Genomic DNA, 12,598 nt, shown 5'->3' on the forward strand with positions numbered 1-12,598 from the left:
AGGTGCTCCGGGAGTTTCTCCATCGGTTCGTCATTGCATACATAGATGACATCCTCATCTACTCCCGGAGCCAGGCCGAATATCGCCACCACGTTGCGGAGGTCCTCCAACGCCTGAGAGAGCACCACCTATTCCTCAAGGCTGAAAAGTGCACATTCCACCAACCCACAGTACAATTCCTGGGGTATGACATTGACCATACCGGTATCCAGATGGACGAGGGGAAGGTGGAAGCTATAACCTCCTGACCAGAACCCACCACGATTAAAGAGCTCCAACGATTCCTGGGATTTGCCTATTTTTACCGTAGCTTCATTCTTGGCTACAGCAGGATCACCAGCCCCCTCACCAACCTACTTCGAGGGAAACCCAAATCTCTGTCCTGGACTCCCGCGGCCTTAGAAGCCAAAGACTCGGATTACTCCACTCTCCATATCCTTTGCACTCTCTCACGGACCTTTCCCTCACCATCACTTCCTCCGGACCCGACACCAGTACTCACTGTGACCTAATAAACTGTTTTGTATATACCCTAACCTGTTGTGTCAGACCTCTTCCGTAACAATAACGACTTAATTTTCTCGTTATCACGACATAACGAGAGTTGATTTCTCGTTATCACGACTTAATTTTCTCGTGATCTCGACATAACGAGAGTTGATTTCTCATTATCACGACTTAATTTTCTTGTAATCTCGACATAATGAGAGTTGATTCCTCATTATCACTACTTAATTTTCTTGTGATCTCAATGTTAAACCCGTTTTCTCACTACGTAATTGTAGCTATCATGAGAAAACCCTGCGCCTTGTGAATGCTTTTGGCGAATATCATGGTCTATGTGCTGGCGGTTGAAATCTCCATCATAAAGTTACTAATTTCCTGCAGAAAATATGGACTTTATCTCTGCATTGAGGAAGATAAGGTATGTTACTTGTTAAGATTCTAGATTAACACGCGGTTTGCTACAGTATTCCTGTTTTATGGTTATTGAAATGGTCACACAAATAATGCATGTTTCATAGCCACTGTTTTGAAAACTAGTAAGTTCTAACGTTAGCTGGAAGGACACGCAATGCAACCAGTGAGACAATATGGATTGTTTCAAAGCAGCTTTAAAGGCATAAACAGAAACATCATGATTCTGTGATGCAAACAGAATTTGATGCCTCTGTAAAGAAGCTTTACCAAAAAAAAAAAAATATATATATATATAAAGATTTATTTCAAAGGTGTCATATGATTTTTCGACCACTCTTAGACCTCTGAATCTCAGACTGCATTTCACACGTGTGCTCTGGCAACACTGGGATGCTAAGGTCATTACTACACTGTATCTTTACATCGCAAATAGTTGTTTGCTGATTATACTTGGAGAAATCCTATATAGCACCTTTAAAGAATATTTGATCTGGTCCTGTGTGTAATATCCTTTATAAGTAAAGCACGCATTGAAATCACTGACTTCATTTCTATAGACTACACTGTACTTTATATGTAAGTGCAAACAATGTCCAGTAGATGTGTACATCTTAGAGTGGTTCAGGTATGACACCAGAACCCAGAAGTCTAATTTGCAGCTGGTTACTTCCAGATTTTCCTATGGGGTTTTATAATGGTGTTTTTCAATTTGAGTAAAATCAAATCTGTTGTAAACATAACTTGACTATACTTTACTATACTCTTATCATCCTCTTTATGTTAATAATGTTGTGTAAAACTTGTCATGAAATTAAATATTAAAATTGTCTCCAAGTATGATAATTTTCAAACTAAATAACAGTGATTGATAAATCAGAACTTAATATTGCAACAAGCTGTGCACAAGCTCAAAAATAGTTCAATAGTTCAATTCATTTATATAAATGAATTGACTGAGCAAATGATTAATAATCCATTCATAAAGGCAGTCACTTGCTTTGTTTCTACTGAATCTGCCGTTTTGAACCAATTGCTTGATTGAATGAAACGGGACTTGCTGCCACATATTGGCAGTTTAAGTGTTCGATTTATCCATCCATGACAGCCCTAAATCAGTCAAGGTAGCAGGCAGCAGCAAAATATTGCTTAATTATCGACAACCCCCCCCCCCCTCCCCATTTCAGGACGCTTATAAATCTTAGTTCATTTAAGAGCTTATTTTTGTTACATACAATTTTTTTAAAATTAGCCACATTTTAGTTAACACTTTCTATGAAGCCCATATTTATAATACATTATAAGGGTATTTTTAAGGCATTATAATGAATGCATAATGCATTATCAAAAATATATAATATGTTATATCAACTCATTAATAATCATAACCGTTATAATACAACATAATACTTGCGTATTTGTGGTTATAAGTTTAAGAGTATGGTTATTTATAACACACAATGAACACCATATTAAATCTACTTAATTTACAGAATAATGGACTGTATCATATCTTGACATTGTTTATTTTAGATCTGCAGAATATCTTACTACAGCTTGTGAGTGGTTAGATGTTGAGTGTTTCCTGTGGAGCTAATATTTATTATTACTACTACTACTACTTATAAGTGGTCTTTGACCACTTTAAGTAGCATAAGAAAAATGGCAAGATATGAGACTTATGATATAACTATGAGAAATATAATCCATTGTAAAATTGGATGCAACGTGTTCATTGTGTTATAAATCGTCATACTCTTAAAAGCTATAACCACAAATAAGTAAATATTATAATATATTTAAACTGTTATTATGAATATTCATGAGATGATACAACATATTATAAGGTTTTTTATAACGCATTATGCATTCATTATAATGCCTTAAGAATACCCTTATAATGTATCATAAATACGGGCTTCATAGAAAGTGTTACCAAATTTTATAATCACAGGTAGAATACAGAATATGAATGACAAAAAGTGTGGTATATTGTGGCTCAGATAGCAATTAAAATAGTTTGACACCTAAAACTAAACGCATGCTAAAAATATTATGTTGGTGTATTTCAGATTTATACTGAATGAAGAGGAACTGTCCAAGTATATTCCTCGATATGGCGATAGTTTTTGCAAAATATTGGATGCCGATAAATGCAGAGGAACATGGGAATGAAGACCAAAAACAGAAATTGATCAACCGATTGAGAGAAAAAATGAAACTACCAGCAATTCAAAATCGGAAAAAAATATGGAGTTGGCAATAAGAATGCTGAAAGCAAGACAAGGAAAATTAAACTTGGCTTGATGAACTACCAAGATAGCAGCTACAAACAAGTTAGAAGACCCAAAGGTGGTGGAACATGAGAAATTGTTGTTAAAAAAGAAGAGAAGAGTTAAATGTTCTGAATATCGGGAGAAAACTTTTTTTTTTTCCCTAATGGTAAATCAGTAAAAGGGAATGCTGACGATTTCAACATTATGCTCAGTGTCACTGGCTCTGAAGAACCACTCGAAGAAGATCACGTTACCAACTTCTTAGACCGTATGTGTGCACAAGACTGAAAGATCAGGATTCTGATCAGAGTGATGAAACTGATACAAATTTGACTCTAAAGAGATCCCGGCTTGCTTCCACACCAGACGTAAATCCATGTGCTTCAGGATGTAACAATCAGAACAGAAATCAAACTTTGCACTCCCCGACTGTTACACCTGTCAGCTCAAGTGACAATGTACTCCAGTCTTCTGATGATGAAGTGGTGTTCCTAGGTAATGATGTGAGAACACATCCTTTGACATGGTCTCTGACACACTTGAATACTCACCTATACATGTTGATTGTGTGGGGAATGAAACATTTATTGAAACAATACCGGAAACCGTTCCATTTGAGCCAGATACAGTCTTTGTTCCAGGTAGCTCATTCTATGAAATCGCAGATGCTGTAGAAACCGTGCCAGAAGATCCACCTCGGGCAACTGACAGCCAGGAGCAAACAAACAATGACTTGTTATTTGAAAACCCAAGAAATGTGACTGAAAGTGAAACAGTTTTGATTCGCAGAGTTCACTGTGTGAATTATATGATTCAGGTTTTCTCAGACAAAAACATTCTACATGCCACTGTAACAATTAAACGTGTACTCTAAAATGGTGAGGAGGAAGCTGGCATCGGCGATGAAGTGTTCCCGGACTGTCTTACTGAATTCTGGGACCCATTTTATGCAACAAGAACCTGTGGAACAACTTACAAGATACCTACTCTGCATCACGCTTACCAAGAAAGACAGTGGGAAGCTGTTGCGCAGATTTTTGCCATTGGATGGGTGCGCTTTGGTTACTTGCCAAATCAGCTGGCACCTCCTTTTCTAAAAAAAAGCACTGTCCCTTCCTTCACCAGAAACCAGTCTAATGGATGTGTTTTTCAATTACGTTAGTCCAACAGAGAAGGATGTTTTAAATGAAGCACTCCAAGACTTCCAAAGTTCTGACATGGATGGAGTCCTCGGTGTACTTCCCAGTCACAATTGCACAGTGCTTCCAAATGAAAACAATCTCCAGAAAATTCTGGAAGAAATTGCACATAAAGAGCCTAAATAATAAATGCTGGCGACCCATTCTGCGATCTGTTGGGGAAAACATGACAGCAGAAAGTCTGGACAAGATAACTGAACATCTTCAACCAAAGGCAAGAAATGTGGCAAAATCCCTCAAGTTCCCACAAATGATGTCCCCTTCTGAAACAACTGTATCAAATCATCTTTTGCGATTTGTTAGGGAGAGAGACTAGAAGGAGCTTGGTCCTTTTCTCAGATATTGCACAGGGTCTGATTTATTTTTCTCCAAGACGATTCAGGTAACATTTACAGAAATTAAGGAGTTTAAGAAGGCCTATTGCCCACACTTGTTCACGACACCTTGAACTGGCAAGTGACTACAGCACCTATGCAGAATTTAGGGTAGAGTTTTGCTCTGTGTTGAACAGTGGAGTGTGGGTAATGGATGTCATAGACATATGAGTGTTAAAGCTGAAGTGCCTAAACTGCATGAAAAATGTCTGTTAAATTATACTGAAAGTATAAAACTGAAAGTAATGTTCTCATGATTAAATGTTATGCAGTTTATGAAGTTGAAATAACCATTATTAAGAACTATTGTGAATGGAATATGGTTGTCAATGGGTTTTCAAGTTTTACACTATTTCTAATAGAGTTTTGTCAGGAAAATACAAGAGATTCAGTTGCAAGTGTTCAAATGTTTATTTTCAGAAAACCAAACCAGTAACAGCATAAAAGAATGCCAGGAATGAAGGTGCAGAATTCCTCAGCAGCGCAGGGACTACAATGGGCAGATGACCGAACCGGACGACAGTCTAAGGAACAACGGCCTCCACAGACAAAGCAAGAGATCCTCACAGTAGCAGGTGGTTCCACAATAGTCCGACGGTCACTTCACAGGAAGCCTCCAACTATGCACAGATACGAGTGCAGCAAACAGGAGACGGGAGAACACTGAACAGAGAACGAAAGTGAGCAAACAACGATCCGACAGGGAATGAGCAACAAACAACTCAATGTAAAGGGTGCAGCTGATCAACACCAGCAACGCAGGTGACAGCCACACACACACACACAGACACACACAAAACAAAGAAGGAATCCACAGACCTGCGAACTGTGACAAGTTTTAGCTCATTTGAGGATGGCTCCTGTCAGGTTATGTTTACACTTTTTCATTTATACATCAAACAGTTAATCTAAATAATCTATGGTTAAAGCAATACAGTTTCTTTTGAATTTTTATTTGCAGCAACTGATTCATGTTTTTTGTAAACAATAGTATACTAAATTATCATTATAAATTTGAAGTTATTTCATCTTCTACATTATATCCAGTTCATGAAGTTGAAGTGTGAGTAATTTTATAAATTATTAACGTAATAGTATCATTGTCTATGTATTTTCCAAATTTACTATTTCTAATTGAAGTTTATCAGACTGATTTGAATGGGACTGTTTTAGGTTTTCCCATCAGGTATTTCTTCAGGTATGTTCACACCCGCTCGTTCAAAACAGTTGCATTCGATCCTTCGCTGGCTGTGCTGATTTAAATCTAGCGGTTCTGTTGTGTTTGTGTCGCAAGTTCAGTGACGCAGGTAGTGACGATTCTCTCCGGCCAATCCGTGATCAGCAGAGTTTACACGTCACATTTTGGTAACAGTACGGTTCACTTGGAACCCCAACCGAAGTGGTACTAAAAAAAGTGCGAGGTAGCAGGTACTGTAACCAGTGGAAAACCCCCCAAAAGTGAACCGTACCGAGCCGTACCGTGCCATACCATGAAGTGGAAAAGTGCCATATGTAACCATGGTTCCGAACAGCGACCGATCAAACTAATTTAAAAAAATCGCGAATGGCAGAGAGATTAATTTACTTTAAAATGTTAAATAAATACATTAAAAATATGACACTTTCAAACAAATAACCCTGCATGATTAACGAAACTCTCATAGGGTAAGGCAAAAGCCTATAGCATTTTTCATCAAAATATTTTATATGGACAAGCAGACATATACACATATATGTGAACTACATAATACAAACAGATTACACGTGTAATAATTTTACTTAGTTGTAAGGGAATTAATCATTATTAATTCATTCGGGTTTTGATAGGACTCTGATTTGAAGAGCCTAATTCAACCGGATTCGAATTGCTTCTAAATTTGATAGTTTACACTCTTATCAGCTACTCGGCCAGCGAGAAGTTGATGTCAGTGTATATTACCAATTTACTATGTAAATTTTGTATTCTCCCTGGCCACGGGTGAAATACAATTATGATAATTTGTCAGCTCTTAAAGAGAGGTAATTATTATGAGTAAGCTACGAGCTAGGTAGCAAGCAAGGATCTTTTGGCAATAGAGTTGACACGGAAATTATATGACACCAGACAATTTAGTATTTATAAATGAAACCTGAAATTTATTGGCTATTGTCTAATAATAAGAAAGGGCAATTGGACAGTGGGGCTACATTTGCCTAATGGAGTTAATTTAGGCAAACATGAGTAAACATGCCAAAAGAGAATCGAATCGCATCGCCTGTGAAATCACCTGCTGATTGCAGTTCTTTGAACAGATCCATCCAGTAATCTGCGTTTTGTCGTCTGTAGATACCCCACCAACTTTCTATTCTCTGGTTTGCTTGGCTTGTTCCTTGAAAGACGCACGGTCCATGCACAGTTCCTGTCGAGTCTTCACGAATTAACTCTTGTAGCCTGTTGACGTGGACATTTTCAGTACCAAAATCGGATCAGATTATTTGAGGGCAACCCCTTCTTTCAGCAACAGCGCATAAATAATACCTAGTAATTACTCTGGAATTGTTATTGGTGAAGTAGGCTTGCATCCAGATGATGTGCTGCGAAAGACGTCTCTATTACGTATGGTAACCCTCGTTCCCTGAAGGAGGGAACAGAGACGTCACGTCGGTGACGTCGAATTGGGATATCGCTTCGATAGACCAATCTACTTCGAGTGTAAACTAAACGAGCCAATGCACATTGGCACGCTATTATTGCATCCAGCTGCCGCTGATCACAGCATGAGTATAATAAGGCAGCAGGTGCAATGCATACCAGGTTTTCGCTGAGGAGCCGAGCCGGTGACCCCGCAGCTCAGTGGTGGTACAGCAACCGTGGCGACGGGACGTGATGTCTCCGTTCCCTCCTTCAGGGAACGAAGGTTACCATTCGCAACCGAAACGTTCCCTTTCAGTCGGTCACTCCGAGTCACGTCGGTGACCGACGAATTGGGATCCCTACCAAAGTGCCATGGTGCTGCCGCTTCCAGTGCCCTGTGCGAGCTGCCTGCACCCCTATCTGGTGCAGGCCGGGGCTCGGGACAAGTAGTTCCACTCACCATTTTTCAAAGCACTACCTTACTTAGTGAGATTGGATAAGACTGGGAAAACATACCTGCTCCACTTGGAACAGGGACGCTGCGGAAGCCCCATCCTTCCCGAAGCAGTTTTTGGAAGCAAATACTCATATAGCATCCGTTTAGGTGTATATGGAGAAACTGGAGGTGATTATAATCTTCTTGGACAGGCAGAAGTCTGCCATGGAACACAGGCTCTAAAGCTATACCGTGGATTATACACATACGAAACCTGCTTAGGTCTCAATATGGAACCCGGCCTTCCACAGTTCCCGCGGATTCATCGTGAGGGTGATGGAGGATCTCAACAGGGTCTACTGTACGGACACTCTGGAGCAGTTTTTAGTAAGCCAACACTAACCGGAGCCTCTCGGTGCCACTACCCATTTGAGGTGAGAACACAGGAGGTAAAAGCAAGCATTGTACATACTAGTAAAGTTTACTTCATTTCAGCATTTTGCATTTGTGGTTTCCATTCGTTCAAGATTAAACTTCACATATTACACATTTTAATATCCTTATTTTCTCAAAAGGGGTAATTAAACACTGGTTAAAGTTGTACCGATTACAAGAAACACGTCAAGCATTTATATACAACATACAACCTACTATTTGTGATTCTATGCTCTGGTAAGTTTATACTTTCAATGATTAGCAACGATTGTCAAAAGAAATCTTGTCTCTTTCCTTTGGAATGCGGGGGAAAAAGGGAAGGGTCCTTCGGTCACTCTCAGGTCAGACCTGAGCGTTTGCTGGAGAATCTCCTGCGGGACAGGGAGCTATAAAATTGTCTCTTTTGTTGATCGGGTTTTAGCAATTTATAATTCAAAGGGTCAGGGGTATCCCTATCTACTCCTTGCAAGCCCGTAAAACGCTTTTAAGCACTGTGAAAGTACTGTCTTCTTTGGCATTTCTTGAGAGATAGCCAAACAGTCCAGGAAATGCTTCACCTTCCCTGACCCTGCATGAGTTTGCATCTGCATCTGTTGGCTGGGAGTCCTTCGATTTGTCTCGATGGAATGTGAGGGTTTGATGCGTGTCTCCATCCTGTAGGTGGGTCTGTTGTGAGACATAGATCCTACACACGTCTAATAATAAGAAAGGGCAATTGGACAGTGGGGCTACATTTGCCTAATGGAGTTAATTTAGGCAAACATGAGTAAACATGCCAAAAGAGAAGCGCCCCGTTTAATGTTTTGGATAAATGTTAAACAAATAAGATAATTTAATAGCAGGCTAAACAACATGCAGTTACCTGAATTATGGATAGAAAACAGAACTATATAAGACCTTTGTCGGTTGCATCGCCTGTGAAATCACCTGCTGATTGCAGTTCTTTGAACAGATCCATCCAGTAATCTGCGTTTTGTCGTCTGTAGATACCCCACCAACTTTCTATTCTCTGGTTTGCTTGGCTTGTTCCTTGAAAGACGCACGGTCCATGCACAGTTCCTGTCGAGTCTTCACGAATTAACTCTTGTAGCCTGTTGACGTGGACATTTTCAGTACCAAAATCGGATCAGATTATTTGAGGGCAACCCCTTCTTTCAGCAACAGCGCATAAATAATACCTAGTAATTACTCTGGAATTGTTATTGGTGAAGTAGGCTTGCATCCAGATGATGTGCTGCGAAAGACGTCTCTATTACGTATGGTAACCCTCGTTCCCTGAAGGAGGGAACAGAGACGTCACGTCGGTGACGTCGAATTGGGATATCGCTTCGATAGACCAATCTACTTCGAGTGTAAACTAAACGAGCCAATGCACATTGGCACGCTATTATTGCATCCAGCTGCCGCTGATCACAGCATGAGTATAATAAGGCAGCAGGTGCAATGCATACCAGGTTTTCGCTGAGGAGCCGAGCCGGTGACCCCGCAGCTCAGTGGTGGTACAGCAACCGTGGCGACGGGACGTGATGTCTCCGTTCCCTCCTTCAGGGAACGAAGGTTACCATTCGCAACCGAAACGTTCCCTTTCAGTCGGTCACTCCGAGTCACGTCGGTGACCGACGAATTGGGATCCCTACCAAAGTGCCATGGTGCTGCCGCTTCCAGTGCCCTGTGCGAGCTGCCTGCACCCCTATCTGGTGCAGGCCGGGGCTCGGGACAAGTAGTTCCACTCACCATTTTTCAAAGCACTACCTTACTTAGTGAGATTGGATAAGACTGGGAAAACATACCTGCTCCACTTGGAACAGGGACGCTGCGGAAGCCCCATCCTTCCCGAAGCAGTTTTTGGAAGCAAATACTCATATAGCATCCGTTTAGGTGTATATGGAGAAACTGGAGGTGATTATAATCTTCTTGGACAGGCAGAAGTCTGCCATGGAACACAGGCTCTAAAGCTATACCGTGGATTATACACATACGAAACCTGCTTAGGTCTCAATATGGAACCCGGCCTTCCACAGTTCCCGCGGATTCATCGTGAGGGTGATGGAGGATCTCAACAGGGTCTACTGTACGGACACTCTGGAGCAGTTTTTAGTAAGCCAACACTAACCGGAGCCTCTCGGTGCCACTACCCATTTGAGGTGAGAACACAGGAGGATACCGGCTCCACACGGAGGCTATAAAATCTAGCAAATGTGTTGGGGGTTGCCCAGCCCGCAGCTCTACAAATATCTGTCAGTGAGGCGCCACGAGCCAGCACTCAGGAGGATGCAACACTTCTAGTTGAGTGAGCTCGCAACCTGAACGAGCAGGGCACACCCTGTGCCTGATAAGCCAGGGTGATGGCATCCACAATCCAGTGGGCCATCCTCTGCTTAGAGACGGCATTCCCCTTCTGCCGGCCTCCGTAACAGATGAAGAGCTGGTCTGAGGTCCTGAAGCTTTGTGTCCGGTCTACATAGCATCTTAATGCTCGAACGGGACAGAGCAAAGTTTCCAGGGCTGGTTCGGCCTCCCCCGGGGGCAGCGCTTATAGGTTCACCACTTGGTCTTTGAAGGGTGTAGTGGGAACCTTGGGCACGCAGCCAGGCCAGGGCCTCAGGATTACCTGGGAGTCAGCCGGCCCAAACTCTAGGCACGAATCGTCGACTGGAAATGCATGCAGGTCCCCTACCCTCTTGATGGAGGCCAGTGCAAGCAGGAGCAGAGTTTTCAATGAAAGAAACTTTAGCTCAACTAAATGCAAAGGCTCGAATGGGCCCTGCTGTAGTGATTTTAGCACTAGAGACAGGTCCCAAGAGGGTATAGAGGGGGGCCGGGAAGTATTCAACCTCCTCGCCCCTCCAAGGAACCTGATGACGAGGTCATGCTTACCTACCGACTTCCCATTCACCGGGTCATGGTACGCAGCAATAGCAGCAACCTGGACTTTGAGGGTGGAGGGGAGACAGCCTTCGCTCCAGCCCATGCTGCAGAAAGGAAAGCACGACTGCAAACAGGCATCTCCGGGGGTCTTCTCAGCGAGAAGAACACCACTCGATGAACAGGTTCCACTTCAAGGCATAAGCGTGTCTCGTAGACAGTGCTCTCGCCGAAGTGATGGTGTTCACTACATCCTGGGGTAGGTCACCTAGAACCTCCGCCTCCCGTCCAGGAACCAGACATGGAGTTTCCAAAGGTCTGGACGCGGGTGCCAAACGGTGCCCCGTCTCTGAGTCAGTAGATCCTTCCTCTGAGGAACCAGCCATGGAGGGGCTGTCGCGAAGAGCACTAGCTTGAGGAACCAGGTCCGAGTGGGCCAATACGGCGCCACTATCAAAACTCACTCCTCATCCTCCCGGACTTTGCACAGTGTCTGTGCGAGAAGGCTTACTGGAGGAAACGCATACTTGCGTAGGCTCCGCGGCCAGCTGTGTGCCGTGCCGAGTGTTCCCTCGGTCAGGGAGTAGAACAACCGGCAGTGAGAGGTCTCTGGAGAAGCAAACAGGTCTACCTGAGTGGCTCCGAAACATCTCCAAATCAGCTGGACCCTCTGGGGATTGAGTCACCAATCTCCCGGGAGCATTGCTCGATACAGCTCATTGGCTGTACGGTTGAGCAGGCCCGGAATGTGTACAGCACGAAGTGACCTCAGAACCTTCCAACTCCAAAGGAGGAGGTGGCGGGCGAGTTTCGACATGTGATGGGAGCGCAGACCACCTTGTCGGTTGATGTACGCAACGTTCGCTGTGTTGTCCGTTTGGACCAGCACGTGGTTGCCTCGTAAGCACCCTTTGTGACGGTTCAAGGCAAGGCGCACTGCCAACAACTCTAGGCAACTGATGTGCCAGTGCAGCTGCGGGCCTCTGGGGATTGAGTCACCAATCTCCCGGGAGCATTGCTCGATACAGCTCATTGGCTGTACGGTTGAGCAGGCCCGGAATGTGTACAGCACGAAGTGACCTCAGAACCTTCCAACTCCAAAGGAGGAGGTGGCGGGCGAGTTTCGACATGTGATGGGAGCGCAGACCACCTTGTCGGTTGATGTACGCAACGTTCGCTGTGTTGTCCGTTTGGACCAGCACGTGGTTGCCTCGTAAGCACCCTTTGTGACGGTTCAAGGCAAGGCGCACTGCCAACAACTCTAGGCAACTGATGTGCCAGTGCAGCTGCGGGCCCATCCAAACCCCTGAGACTGCATGCCCGTTGTACGTGGCACCCCACCCGGTGGTGGAGGAATCCATGTAGACCACGGCATGCCTGGAGATCTGCTCTAGGGGCACCCCTGCCCGGAGGAACGCAATATCTGACCACGGGGTGAAGGTTTGGCGACTGGCTGGTGTGACTTGGACCCGGTGAGTGCC

At 43.4% G+C, this 12,598-nt stretch overlaps 1 pseudogene; it reads left to right on the top strand.

The window, feature by feature from the left end:
- Positions 1 to 4,938, top strand: part of LOC107574368 (uncharacterized) — a 6,755-nt pseudogene extending 1,817 nt beyond the window's left edge.
- Positions 4,939 to 12,598: the final 7,660 nt, after the last annotated feature.

Source organism: Sinocyclocheilus grahami, unplaced genomic scaffold, assembly GCF_001515645.1.
Source record: "Sinocyclocheilus grahami isolate Dianchi unplaced genomic scaffold, SAMN03320097.WGS_v1.1 scaffold2200.1, whole genome shotgun sequence".
NCBI classification, from domain to species: Eukaryota; Metazoa; Chordata; class Actinopteri; order Cypriniformes; family Cyprinidae; genus Sinocyclocheilus; species Sinocyclocheilus grahami.